Raw genomic sequence first — 12705 nt, 5'->3', positions numbered from 1 at the left:
CAGAACAGCTGAGAGAGAGGAACCTAAGAAGTCCGGTGGGGCAGCAGCAGTGAGCCTGAGAGGCAGAGCGGCGAGAATTGGCAGGAGAGGGAGGTGGGAGCCAGATCATGCTGTGTTTCATAGGCCGTGACAAGTGCATCCTTCATCCTGTGGGTCAGGGGAAGCCATCGGAACGTTTCAAGCAGAGGTGTGACGTGGTAGGTTGCAGAATGGAGAATTGGGATTCTAGGTGAAAGGCTGGAGTGGGAGTTCGCATCTGGAAAGATGGTGGCTTAAACTCAAGTGCTAAAGGTGGGCACGTTTGAGAGATTTAGGGGGGAGAATCCCCAAGATTCGTTGATAGACAGGATGTGAAGGTGAGGAAGAGGGATTTTCAGATTGGAAAATTATCAATGATGACTTTCAGGCACGAAACTTGACCACAGATAGGGGGACATGGGACAGTAGAGAGAGGCAGGCTGGGGGTAGGAAGATGATTCATTTATCTTTAAATAAACACCTCTTGAAGGTCTGCTTTGTGTCAAGCACTGGGCTGGCTCTAGGGACGCAATGGTGGACCAGATCAGACATCATCCTGCCCTCATAGAATTTACTGTGGGGAAGATGGAAGAAATTAAAGAATAAGATAAGCATCAATAAATGTAACATTATGGGGCTTCCCTGGTGGCGCAGTGGTTGAGGGTCCACCTGCAGATGCAGGGGACGCGGGTTCGTGCCCCGGTCCGGGAAGATCCCATGTGCTGCGGAGCGGCTGGGCCCGTGAGCCATGGCCGCTGAGCCTGCGCGTCCGGAGCCTGTGCTCCACAAAGGGAGAGGCCACAACAGTGAGAGGCCCGCGTACCGCACAAATAAATAAATAAATAAATAAAAATAAATGTAACATTATGGCTCTGAAAGGTAATGGAGAGACAGTGGGGCTAGGAGAAAAGTGCTCAACCAAGGGATTTGATGGGGCCAGGAGTCGGGGAAGGCTTGCTAACAGTTGAGCTGTGATTGAAGGAGGGGAATTCCCACCGGGTGATGCTTGGTGAGGGGCATCAAGATGGATGGAGCACCATGAGCAAAGGTCCTGTGGCAGAAGAGAGCACGTTTGAGCAACTGGGCGGTCAGTGTGCCTGGAGTGCGGCAAACACGGGCCTGGAAGAGACAGCGGCTGGGTCACGTAGGGCCCAGTGGGCCAGACTGGGACTTCCGTTCTCCATTTTAAGAACAGCGAAAAGCTCTCATTTATGTTTTGAAAGGGTGACTTTGGCTGCAGGCTGGAGAACTGATGGGGTGGAGGCATTGGTCAAGAATGGACGTCTGCACCCCAGTCGGAGGACTGTGTTCGTTCTTGAAGTCGGTGACGGTGGAGGGTTGAGCTAGGGTGGGGCAGAGACATGGAGACAAGTGAACTGGTTTGTGAACTACTTCAGAGATGAAAGAGATTTGACTTGGGAAGAGACCTATTGGCCCAAGTAAGGGAGAGGGAAGTGTCATGAACAACTCCTGCAGCGTTCCTCTCCCTACAGGTCAGGAATGGTGAATTTCTGTGAGAAATGGGGAACGCCAGAAGGGGACTGGGTTGAGGGGAAGATCCTGATTTTGGTTTGGGGCTTGTTGAGTTTGGAGTGATGCCTTGGATATCTTGTTGAGTGATGCCAAGATATCCAAGTAGTGATATCAACTAGGCAGCTTTATATATATGGGTTCAGAGCTTGGAAAGGACGACTGGAGATGTTACTTCATGAGTCACCTGTGCATAGGTGATCCGTGGGGCCAGAGGGCTGGAGGGCAGCCCCCAGGGAGAACAGGCTGAGCGAGAGGTGCAGCAGCCTAAGGACTAAGCTTTGAGGAACTTCAACGGTGAGCGGTACAGCAGGGGAGCTCGATCCTGCAGGGGAGCCAGAGCAAGAGTGGCCTGGGGTGGGAAGGCCAGAGTGTCCAGCAATGTCCAGCTCTGCTGAGAAGCCAAGCAAGAGAAGGGCTCGAAAGCATTTACTGGATTTAGTGCCAGGGAAGTCACTGGTGACTTCAGCAAGAGCTGTTACCGTAAGCCAGTGGTTGTCAACCTGGGGCAATTTATACCCCCTGCCCCCTTTCTGGGGTAGTTGGAAATGTCTGGATGGTTTTTTTTTTTTTTTGCCATCACAACTTAAGATGGAGATATGCTACTGGCATCTAGAAGTAAGAGGCCAGGGATGCTGCTAAACCTTTTATAATACATAGGACAACCTCCTACAACAAAGAATGATCTGGCCTCAGTTGTCAACAGTACCAGGGCTGGGAAATCCTGCAGAAGAGTAATGAGATGGGAACCTCATTAGAATGGAGGTGACTGGTGTAGTCACTTCTCAGAAGTTTGATTAGAAATACGTGGAGGAGAGAGACAGGAAGGGTGATGGCTGAGGGAAGACTGGGGTCAAGGGAGTTTGTTAATGAGACATTAACTTCCTTAAAAAACCCAGTGGAGGGAGTCCTGCTGAAGAAATGATTGAATATACAGTAGAGATAAGGCGTGATGGGTAAGCTTTTATATTACCTAAGAAGGTTCACATGGAGACACTGGCTGTAGAAAGGAGGTGGGCCAACATTTTGTCTGTCCCTGGAGGGATATCCTGGAGATTTGGAGCAGGTGAAGGGAGGTGACTATAGTAGGCCAAACAATGGCTCTCCAAAGATGGCCATGTCCAGATCCCTGGAACTTGTGAATGTGTTATCTTACATGGTAAAAGGAACTTTGCACACGGGATCAAGTTAAGGACCTTGAGACGGAGAAATTATCTCGGCTTATCGGGGTGGGCCCACTGCAGTTACAAGCATCTTTATGAGAGGGAGGCAGGAGAGTTAGAGTCAGAGAGAAAAGATTGGAAGACCCTATGCTGTTGGCCTTGAAGATGGAGAAGGAGCTAAGGCCTGCAGAGTCTACAAAAGGCCAGGAAGCAGATTCTTCCCCTCAAGCCACCTGAAAAAACCTCAGGCCTGCCAACACCTTGATTTTAGGCTTCCTTACTTCCAGAAAAGGAAAACAATAAATTTGTGTTGTTTTCAGCCACCGTGTTTGTGGCCGTTTGTTACAGCCGTAGTAGGGCACTAATCCGGTGGGCTTGTGTTTGGGGGGACGTCTGCTAAAATGTGCAGAGAGGTGGCAGCCTGAGACTGAGGAGAAGGCGAGTTCAGGTTGGGATGGGTAGAGATGGAGATGCCCTCGAGATGCCCAGGTGGCGCTGTCCCGAGGCACGTCGGTGTGTGTGGGTCAGCAGCCGAGGGCAGATGCCTGCGTATGGAGGGAAAACCAAGCATATAAATATATGCAGCGGAAGCCCTGGGAAGGGTTGAGCAGTGGGGTCAGTGCTGCAGAGGGCGAGAAGCTTGAGGATCGAGAGCCTATTGGCTCACAGGTCTTGGTGTCCTCGGCAGGGGAAGTTTCACGGGTGGAAGCCACATTGCCGTGGATCGAGATGTGAGTGGGAGGTGAGGAGGGGGAGCCAGCAAGGGTGATTGGCTTGTTTTCAAAGTCTGGCTGCTCATTGAGCAATTATTATATGCCAGGTGTATATCCCATTCTCCCTCAAAACAGTCCCACAGGTGGAGGTGGCTGCCCTTCTCGTTCAGATAAGGGAACCCGGGACTGAAGAGGTCAAGCAAGCAGCCCCAACTCCCGTAGCTGGTACCTGGCAGACCTTGGGTTCCTTCAAAGACAGCATCCCTCCGTGATGCCTGGGGCTTTAAGGAGTTCCATCATGGGGAGACATGCCTAAGGAGGGGGAGCAGTGAATGTGGTTATGTGTCCAAATTCAATCTGTCCTCACAGAGGCAGAGCAACTCCCATGCACTGGGCACTGAGCAGGAAGTTCTGGAGGTAACACAAATACAAGAAGTTTGCTCTCTGTTTTTTGGGGTTTTTTTTTTTTGCGGTACGGGGGCCTCTCACCGCCGTGGCCTCTCCCGTTGCGGAGCACAGGCTCTGGACACGCAGGCTCAGCGGCCATGGCTCACGGGCCCAGCATGTGGGATCCTCCCGGACCAGGGCACGAACCCTCGTCCCCTGCATCGGCAGGCGGACTCTCAACCACTGCGCCACCAGGGAAGCCCTGCTCTCTGTTTTTACAGAGCCTTTGGTTCAGCCACAGGGAGCGGGGACTGAGGTAGACGGGAAGGCAGGAGACCTATTCCCGACCCAGAGTTTTACTGGTGATTGTGGTGCTGCAGTAGGCTGTAGGGGTAGGCAGAAGGGGAGTTGGTTTTGGCTGGGCAAATTGGGGATGGGTTTTGAAGGATGGCTAGGAGTTCAGCAGAGGAGGCTGATGCCTTCTCAGCCTGCAGGAAAATCTCAGGGGAGAAAAATCTAGCGTCATGCCCAGGGAAGGGCTAGTAGGGTCCCCTTCTTTCCCATCAGAGTCTACCCTTTGGGACAGCCCAGCCGGGAAAGGTTGGAGTCTCTAAAGCAGATAGCTTCCCCAGGTTCGTGGCCTGGCATGGGTCCGGGTCCAGAGAAAAGGGATAATAGGAAGCTCTGGAGTTTGCAGCGTGATCATAGACCAGCTCCATCTGTTCGTGGCCTGTCGTTCAGGGGCAGGGCCAGAGGCAGCAATGTTGCTTCCTTGGAGGTTCCTTCCACGGGCCTCTGAGCTGCGGCATACGCATGGGTGCAGGGACAATATGGCTGGAGGTCGCAGGACCACGTGGAGGCTTTGACCTTTGTGATGCAGAGAAGTGAGAGGCGTTGAAGCCTGTGTGTGTGTCTGTGTGTCTGTCCTCAGTTGCGGCCTCAGCTGGGGAAAAGCAGGAATGAGGAACAGCTCTGCCTGCTCAGACGATGGGTTGGCTGAATGGTGCGAGGGGGGGAAAGGTGGGCTGAACCACGGCCCTGACTTTGGACCAGGATCCGGAAACTCCACATCCTAAATAAACTGCATTCATCTGTCAAATCCTGTCCCAAAGCTATACTTGTCTGTTCTTGACCTTCTGCCTGCCTTCCAAAGCTCTGGCCTCCATCCAACACAACACATTTCCTTCCATAGCTCAGTATATAGAGTCCCCTCCAGCAGAAACGACGGTGGTGCTGTAAGGATAAGCATAGCCGTTAATGTTTATTGAGCGCCTACGACGTGTCTGGGTCTGTACTCAGCACTTCACAGGATGGTCTCATTTGGTCCTAGCGATGCCCCTGTGAAGCAGGTATTGTTCTATCCATTGCACAGCTGAGAAGACTGAGGCCTGGAGAGGATGAGTCATTCTGCACAAAGCTAAACGGCTAGTGAGTAGCTGAGCTGGGGTTCAAACCTGGGCAGTGTGCCTCCAGAGCCCAGCTTCCCATTCGGCCTCCTGGTCCTCTCCACCTGCCTTACTTGTCGGGCCTATGCCTACATCCTGGCCTTGGTCGACTCTGTTCCACTCATCCTTCCTGCCCAGTACAAGGTCCCTCTCCATCTCCCCTCAACCTGGAGGAAAGCTGGTCCCACTGCGTACAGTGTGCTGCAGGGACAGGGCCCGGGTTTAGATGAACCAAATGGCCATTTCCACTTTGCATCTCTCCTTCATGGCCTGGCCTCCTTGGAAGGAGTTTTGCTCTCACTTCTGACTGTTTAGAAATGAAATTCCACTTTCTCTGCTTACTCATCTCACTGGAAATCACAGACTCCATAAGTCATTGCCAAGGTTGCCAGGCTGCCCTCAGGCGCTGCAGGCCAGAGACGATGCTGCAGGCATGAGATGCTTAGGGAGCGCCAGGCAGCCATATGGTTTGGTAAGAGGCAGAGAAAGAGGAGGCCAGCACAGGGTTTCTGTTTCAGCTTTTCACTGAGACCCAGTCTGGTTCCAGAAGGGATTTAGGGCAGCCTAGCAGCATATATCAAATATAACATGATAGCATATTAAAACTGAGAGAGAGAGAAGAAAGAAAAACAAGGGTGGAGACCCTAAATGGAGCCAGGAATGAGGCTAAAAATGCATACCATAATGACCTGTGCGTGCACTTTTAGCTATAGAAGGTCCCAGTCCGGCAGCCACTGGGAAAAGGCAAGCCTGCTTAGCTACCAGTACTTTGTGGCCATAACTCGAGAAGTCCCAGGTAGCTCCCGAGGAGGTCTCCTTTTCTGGGTAGAGACTGGATGGGAGATTTCCCAGGCCTCCTTATAGAGAGGACACTGTGTGGTGGGATTGTTCCCCCGCAGTCAGCCAGCCTCTCTGCCTGCCAGGCTCCTACTGTTCTGGGGAGAAGCAGACGTGAAATGGGGTTTCAGTGTTTTCCATTTCAGCTTCCATCGTAAAAATGGAGATTTATTTTAAAACTTGAAATTGGATGTGCAAAAGCTCATGACGCCCTCCAGAACAGAGTCTGAGAAATCCCGAGTAGCTGGGATAGATGAAGTGTTGAGCAGACAGTTGCAACAGTGCAAGATGTCAGCGGGAGCAGGGGGTGGGGTGGGGCTCAGAGAAGGGAAGAACAAGGGGCTGGTCCAGGAAGGAAAGAAGGCCCATTTGAAACAGGTTGGGCTTCTGTGTGTGTGTGAGAGTCTGAGCAAGTGAGTTTCATGTTTATTTGTTAATTTCTATTAACTCTTTATTCTGAAAATTTCAAACTCTACAGAAGTATGAGAATAGTATGATCAACAGCCACACACCCTGCATCTAGATTCGCCCGCTGCTAACATTTTATAACAATTGCTTCAGTCTCTCTCCATATATCTACCTATAGGCACGTGCACGCACGCGCACGCGCACACACATTCTTTTTCGTTTGGTTTTTCTGAACTGTTTGAGACGTAGTTCCAGACATCAGGCTTCACGGGCTATGCAGTGTCTGTCACCGCTACCCAGCTCTGCCTTTGTACCATGAAAGCAGCCGTAGACAGCACATGAATGAATGAGCGTTGCTGGGTTCCAATAAAACTTTATTTGTAAGCACTGACATGTGAATTTCATGTAAGTTCAAATGAAATTCGAGTTTCACAAGTTTTGAAAATCAAACAAATGAAATTATACGAAAAAAAATTTTTTTCAATTATTAAAAAAACAACAAGCAAAACCACACTTAGCTCACAGGCTGTATAAAAATAGTTGAGGAGCTGGATTTGACCTGCCGGCAGTAGTCTGCTGACCCCTGCCCTGTATAATCACAATATAATTATTATATTCAGGAAATTTAACCATGGATACAGTACTGTCTCAACTACAATCCATCTTCAGATTTTCCCAATTGCCTTGCGTAACGGCCTTGGTAGTTTTCCCTCCATTCAGGACCCGCTCAAGCATCACACATTGCATTTACTTGTCATGTCTCATTAGTCTCCTTTATTCTAGAACAGTTTCCCTGCATTGTGTTTTCTCTTTCACGATATCGCTGCTTTGGAAGAGTTCAGGACAGTTGTTTGTAGAACGTTCCACAGTTTAGATTTGTCTGATTGTTTCCTCATGATAGGTTCAGATTATAGATTTTTTGGCACAGAGGGTGTTTTGTCTTTCGCACTGCAGATAGCAGGAACACGTGACGTCCGTTTGTCTTCTCTTTAACCCAGTGCTTTTAGCAACTATTGATGATTCTTGCCTGTATCAATTATTTTTCATGGTTCAAAATGATTTGTAACCATTCCTTCTACACTTATGACTTGACATTCTTCTGTTAGGAAAAAAAGTGCTCAACTTTCTCCCCCACCCCATTCCTTAAAGTTATTTTTAGTATCAGTATGGACTCAAGGATTCTTTTTTTTCTTCAGTGTGTTCTAGTCCATTCCCGTCATTATTCATTTTGAGCTTTAAATTGCCCTAGATGTGGCCAACAGGAACCCGTTCAGACTGGCTTCTTGTCCTTCTTTTAGTATTTCCTTACTTCCTGTGCAAAGAAGTTCTTTTTTTTTTTTTTTTTTCCATGGCACGTGGCATGCAGGTTCTTTAGTTCCCTGACCAGAGATCAAACCCGTGCCTCCTGCAGTGGAAGCTCAGAGTCTTAACCACTGGACTGCCAGGGAAGTCCCAAAGAAGATGTTCTAGCCATCTCTCTTAGGAGCTCTAATTTGCTTTAGTGAGAAATGGTATTTAGAATTCAAATCTCTGGGCACTAGGTGTGTGCATTGCTCCTGGGGTGTCCTTGCTTCTAAGCCTGAACTAGGTTTTGAGGGATGTGTTGAAGTGAGTGGCCAACAGAGTCAGGAAATGAGGGAACACGGAATCACAAGCAGTGGGCATAACATGTGCAAAGGCCCAGGGGCACATGTGTAAGTTGAGGTGTGGAATGGTAATGGGGTATAGCAGAGGTACAGGATGTGCTTAGAAGGAAAAGTGGAAGATGATGCTAGAAAAAAGTTGCTTTTCTCATGTTCTAAGATGTTATGGATCTTAAAACACTATTGATTCAATATCAGCTTTTCCAGGAATAAAAATATGTACCTCAACCCTAAGATTCCTCTTAATATCAGAAGCATTAAGTGGCTTGGCTTGTATAACTTTTATAAATGCTGGTAGTTTGGTTACTGAATCATGAACCAAACCAAAGATATCCCCCCACCAACCCCAAATATAATATGCTAGTGAACTAGTTTTGGCTGGAACTGAGTCTTTAATTCTCAAACTCTATTATATGGAACAAAAATAAAGCATGAAAAACTATTCTGAACTCTTCTGAATTTTCACTATAAGCCGGCTTCTAACTTGACCTTCAACATTCCTTGTCTCCGCAGCACTTGCACTGCAGTTGTGTTTCGCACTTTTGTTATATTGAGGCCGCTTTTTAAAATATACGTATATATTTTACTATAGTTACCGTGCTGTACATCACATACCCAGGAGTAATTTATTTTGACCACCCTTCCTGCATTTTGACAACACCCCACCTCCCGCCTCTGGCAATCACCCGTTTTCTGTATCTATGAGTTCAGGGTTTGTTTGCTTGTTGTTTTAGATTCCACATATAAGTGCGATCATACGGCATTTGTCTTGATCTCACTTGTCTTAGCACAATGCCTTCAAGGCCCATCCATGCCATTGCACGTGGCAGGATTTCCTTCCTTTTTATGGCTGAAAAATATTCCCTTGTATATCTATCCACATATTCTTTATCCGTTCATCCGTTGATGGGCACTTAGGTTGTTTCCATTTCTTGGCTGTTGTACATAATGCTGCAGTGAACATGGGGGTGTAGATACCTTTTTGTGTTAAGTTTCCATCGGTGAAATACCCAGAAGTGGAATTAGTGGATCATATGGCAGTTCTGTTTTTCATTTTTTAAGGAACCTCCATACTGGTTTCCATACTGGCTGCACCAATTTACATTCCCAAAACAGTGCTCAAGGGTTCCCTTTTCCCCACATCCTCGTCAACACTTGTTATTTCTTGTCTTTTTGGTGAAAGCCATTCTGAGAGGTGTGAACTGGTGTCTCGTTGTGGTTTTAATTGCATTTCCCTGATGACTGGTGATGTTGTGCATCTTTTCATGGGCACTTTGGTCAGGTGTCTGACTTTTATTCTTTATGGGGTCCCAGTGTTACATTAATTTTATTCTAAAGTTACTTTAAGAGGTTTAAACATAAAAAACTAGATAAACACATTTCTTATAGCTTTTAAACAACTATAAACCCGAGACAGACTTAAAAATATAAAATGAACAGAACTATACAAACCAACATAATTCAAATGAACAAAATCAATGTCCTGTGTTGGATAATGTGTTACTGAAACTAACGTGCTGTTTATAGGGTGAATACTACTTAGACACGGCTTCTTCCGCATTGGGCATGCCTGTGCTTTTGTGTGCCACGTGACACTTTTCTTTGTTTGTCTCTGTTTAAAACACTGGGAAATCTTTCATTAATGCAACTGCCACGATGTGTCTTAGTCTTTGCCAGAATGCATCATTTCCATATTAAACTTGGTATCTGTTCTTTTTTCATCGGCTCATGGCAAGTAGTCATAATTGGTGTTGTACAGTCAGCTGTTATGATGGGACAAGCAGTGGAATAGAATGGAGCTCTGTAAACTTTTTGTGTTAAGGGACCAGATAGTAAGTATTTTAGGCTTTGTGGCCCATACCGTGTCTGTCACACTACTCAATCCTGCCATTGCAGTGTGAGAGCAGCCGGAGGTGTGTGCGTTCTAGTAAGACTTTGTTTATGGAGACCGAAATGTGAATTCCGCGTAATTTTCACATGATGAAATAGTCTTCTTCTGATTTATTTTCAACCATTTAGAAATGTACAAACCATTCTTAGCTGGTGGGCTGTACAAAACAATTGGGGGGTGCTGGATTAAGCCTGCAGGCCCTGGTTTGCTGACCCCTGGCGTATAGAACAACAATCATTTAGCCCTGCTCGGGTATCTGCTGGCTGATTGCAGATCCTCATTGATTCTGGTGTGTCCACTGGTTCCCTGCGGTTGGGCTGATTTAGTTGGGCTTGGCTGCTCACCGAGGCCCAAGGCTGCTCCAAGTGTGTCTGTTCTGGGCCCAGACTGAAGAGGCGGAGGCTCCCTGGGGAAGCTCTTCTCATCCCGGAGGCAAGCCCACCCTCACAAGCACGTTTCAAGCCCGTGTCCGCATCGTGCGTGTTAACACCCCATTGGCCAAATAAGTCACGTGGCTGAACCCAAGGTCAAGGAGTGAAGAAGTATGGGCCACCTGTAAGACAGAGTCTAGTGCGGAGTCACACGGCCAGGGTGATAGGGAGGGGCGAGAGCTGCGCCAAGAATTCAACCTACCACGGGTGCCAACTCAGTCACAAGCACAATACTCTTTTTTAATTTTTTTTTTGGCTGCGCGATAGGGCTTGCGGGATCTTCATTCCCAGATCAGGGATCTAACCCAGGCCCCCTGCAGTGGAAGCATGGAGTTTTAACCACTGGACCACCAGGGAGTTTCCACAAGCACAGTACTCTTGTGGGGCAGAAATCTCATGGGGATTCCCATGTATTGATTTTTTTTTTTTAAGGAAAACATTGAATTAAACATTCTTAGAACTTTTGGATCTTGAGAACATATCCAAAGACCTGACTTTGAGAAACACTCATCTCTAGTGAACTTTCTGGCTTTAACAATAGGGGTTTGGGGGTTTCCTGGTGTTTGAAAATTCCTCCAGGAGAAGTCTTGTCTGATTTATACCCTCAGAGCCAAATTCAGCACCACTTAAACCCCGGTGGGTCCTCGGCAAATGCTAGTTAGGGTTGGTGGGCAAGCATCATAATAATAGCAACAACAATTGCTGTTGTTCGTTGGGCACTGAAGGATTTGTGTGGCTTAATTCTTGTATCCTCACAACCGTTCTATGGGATAGGTGTTATCATCCCCCTTTTACAGATTGGGAAACTGGGGCTTAAAGGGCCAGGTTACTTGTCTGAGGCCATGCAGTGTGGAAGCAGGTCTCCGAACCAAAGCTTGAGCTCCTAATCTCCAACCCCGAATGTGACTGTCTAGATGCCCACGTGACGTCTGTCGGTCTTCCCACTGCCACGGACACACCCTTTTCTCTGGGGAAGGCTTTTCAAGCCAGTGACGTAAGGTCGTTTCCTTTTCCTTGTCTGATGGCTGCTGAAGGTTTGGCAGGTATTTTAAACTGCTTTATTGAGATGGAAGTCATGTACCACACGATTCACCCATTTAAAGTATCGTTCAATGGTCTTCAGTGTATTCCCAGATATGTGCAGCATCACCACAGTCAGTTTCAGTACATTTTCATCACCTCAGGAAGTAACTCCATCCTTTAGCTGTTACCCGCCTCTTCCCTTCTTTCCCTTCCAGCCCTAGGCATCCACTACTCTACTCTTTGTTTCTATCAATTTCCCTATTCTGGACTTTTCATGTGAACAGAATCAATCATACACTGTGTGGTCTTCTGTGACCAGCTTCTTTCACGTGGCTTAATGTTTTCAAGGTGTGTGTCCGCGTTGTAACAGGTATCGTTCCTTTTTATGGCCGAATAATATTCTACTGTGTGGATATACCACGTTTTGTTTATCTGTGCATTCTTGCACGGACAGTTAGGTTGTCTCCACCTTTTGGCTATTATGAATAATGCTACTGTAAACACTTGTGTACAGGTTTCTGTGTAGACATATGTTTTCCCATCTCTTGTGTCTGTGCTTCAGAATGGAACTGTTGGGTCATATGGTAACTCTATGTTTAATTGTTTGAGGAGCTGCCAGACTGTTTCCGGAGTGACTGGACCGTTTTACATTCCCGCCGACAGTATATGAGGGCTCTGATTTCTCTCTTCTGATTTCCAACATTTACTGATACCTGCCTTTTTGATTCTAACCATCCTAGTAGGTGTGAAGCGATATCTCCTTGTGGGCCTTTGGGTTTTTCTCTGCTTTTTTCTGTCTCTTGTCCATTGCACTGGTTATTAGGGAGAGTTGCCCATGATGGGTGTGCAGGTTGTGTTCTGAATAACCCCACGGGGTGAGTTTCACACCTGTCCTGTCACCACCTCCCTCTGCCTCTGTCACCACCTCCCTCTGCCTTGTTAACCAGGAAGACCTTTCAGGTCTGTAGCATGATGTATAAAGTTTGTTGCTCGCTAATTTCTGTCTGACAGCATGCCCATTCTTATTTGCATTTTTGCTGCCTCCCAGATGGGCACATTCTCCTGGCTATCTCCCCCACCCTTGCCCCAAGACCCTCATGTCAGGCATAATGAAGAGACAGGATTCAGGCCAGTTTCCTGACCCCGCTCCTCAAGTCCTGGTCCAAGGGCTCATCTCATCAGTTTCACCAACAGCCAGATTTATTACCAAGGAGAG

The 12705-nt window shown here is 47.6% G+C and overlaps 1 protein-coding gene across 3 annotated transcripts in view; it reads left to right on the top strand.

Moving 5' to 3' along the window:
• Positions 1 to 12705, top strand: part of PRDM11 (PR/SET domain 11) — an 82645-nt gene that overhangs the window by 37236 nt on the left and 32704 nt on the right. The window lies entirely within an intron of this gene.

Source organism: Stenella coeruleoalba (genome assembly GCF_951394435.1).
Source record: "Stenella coeruleoalba genome assembly, chromosome: 8".
Lineage (NCBI taxonomy): Eukaryota > Metazoa > Chordata > Mammalia > Artiodactyla > Delphinidae > Stenella > Stenella coeruleoalba.
Note: the sequence above shows the minus strand (reverse complement) of the source record. Positions and strands in the feature narration are given on the sequence as shown.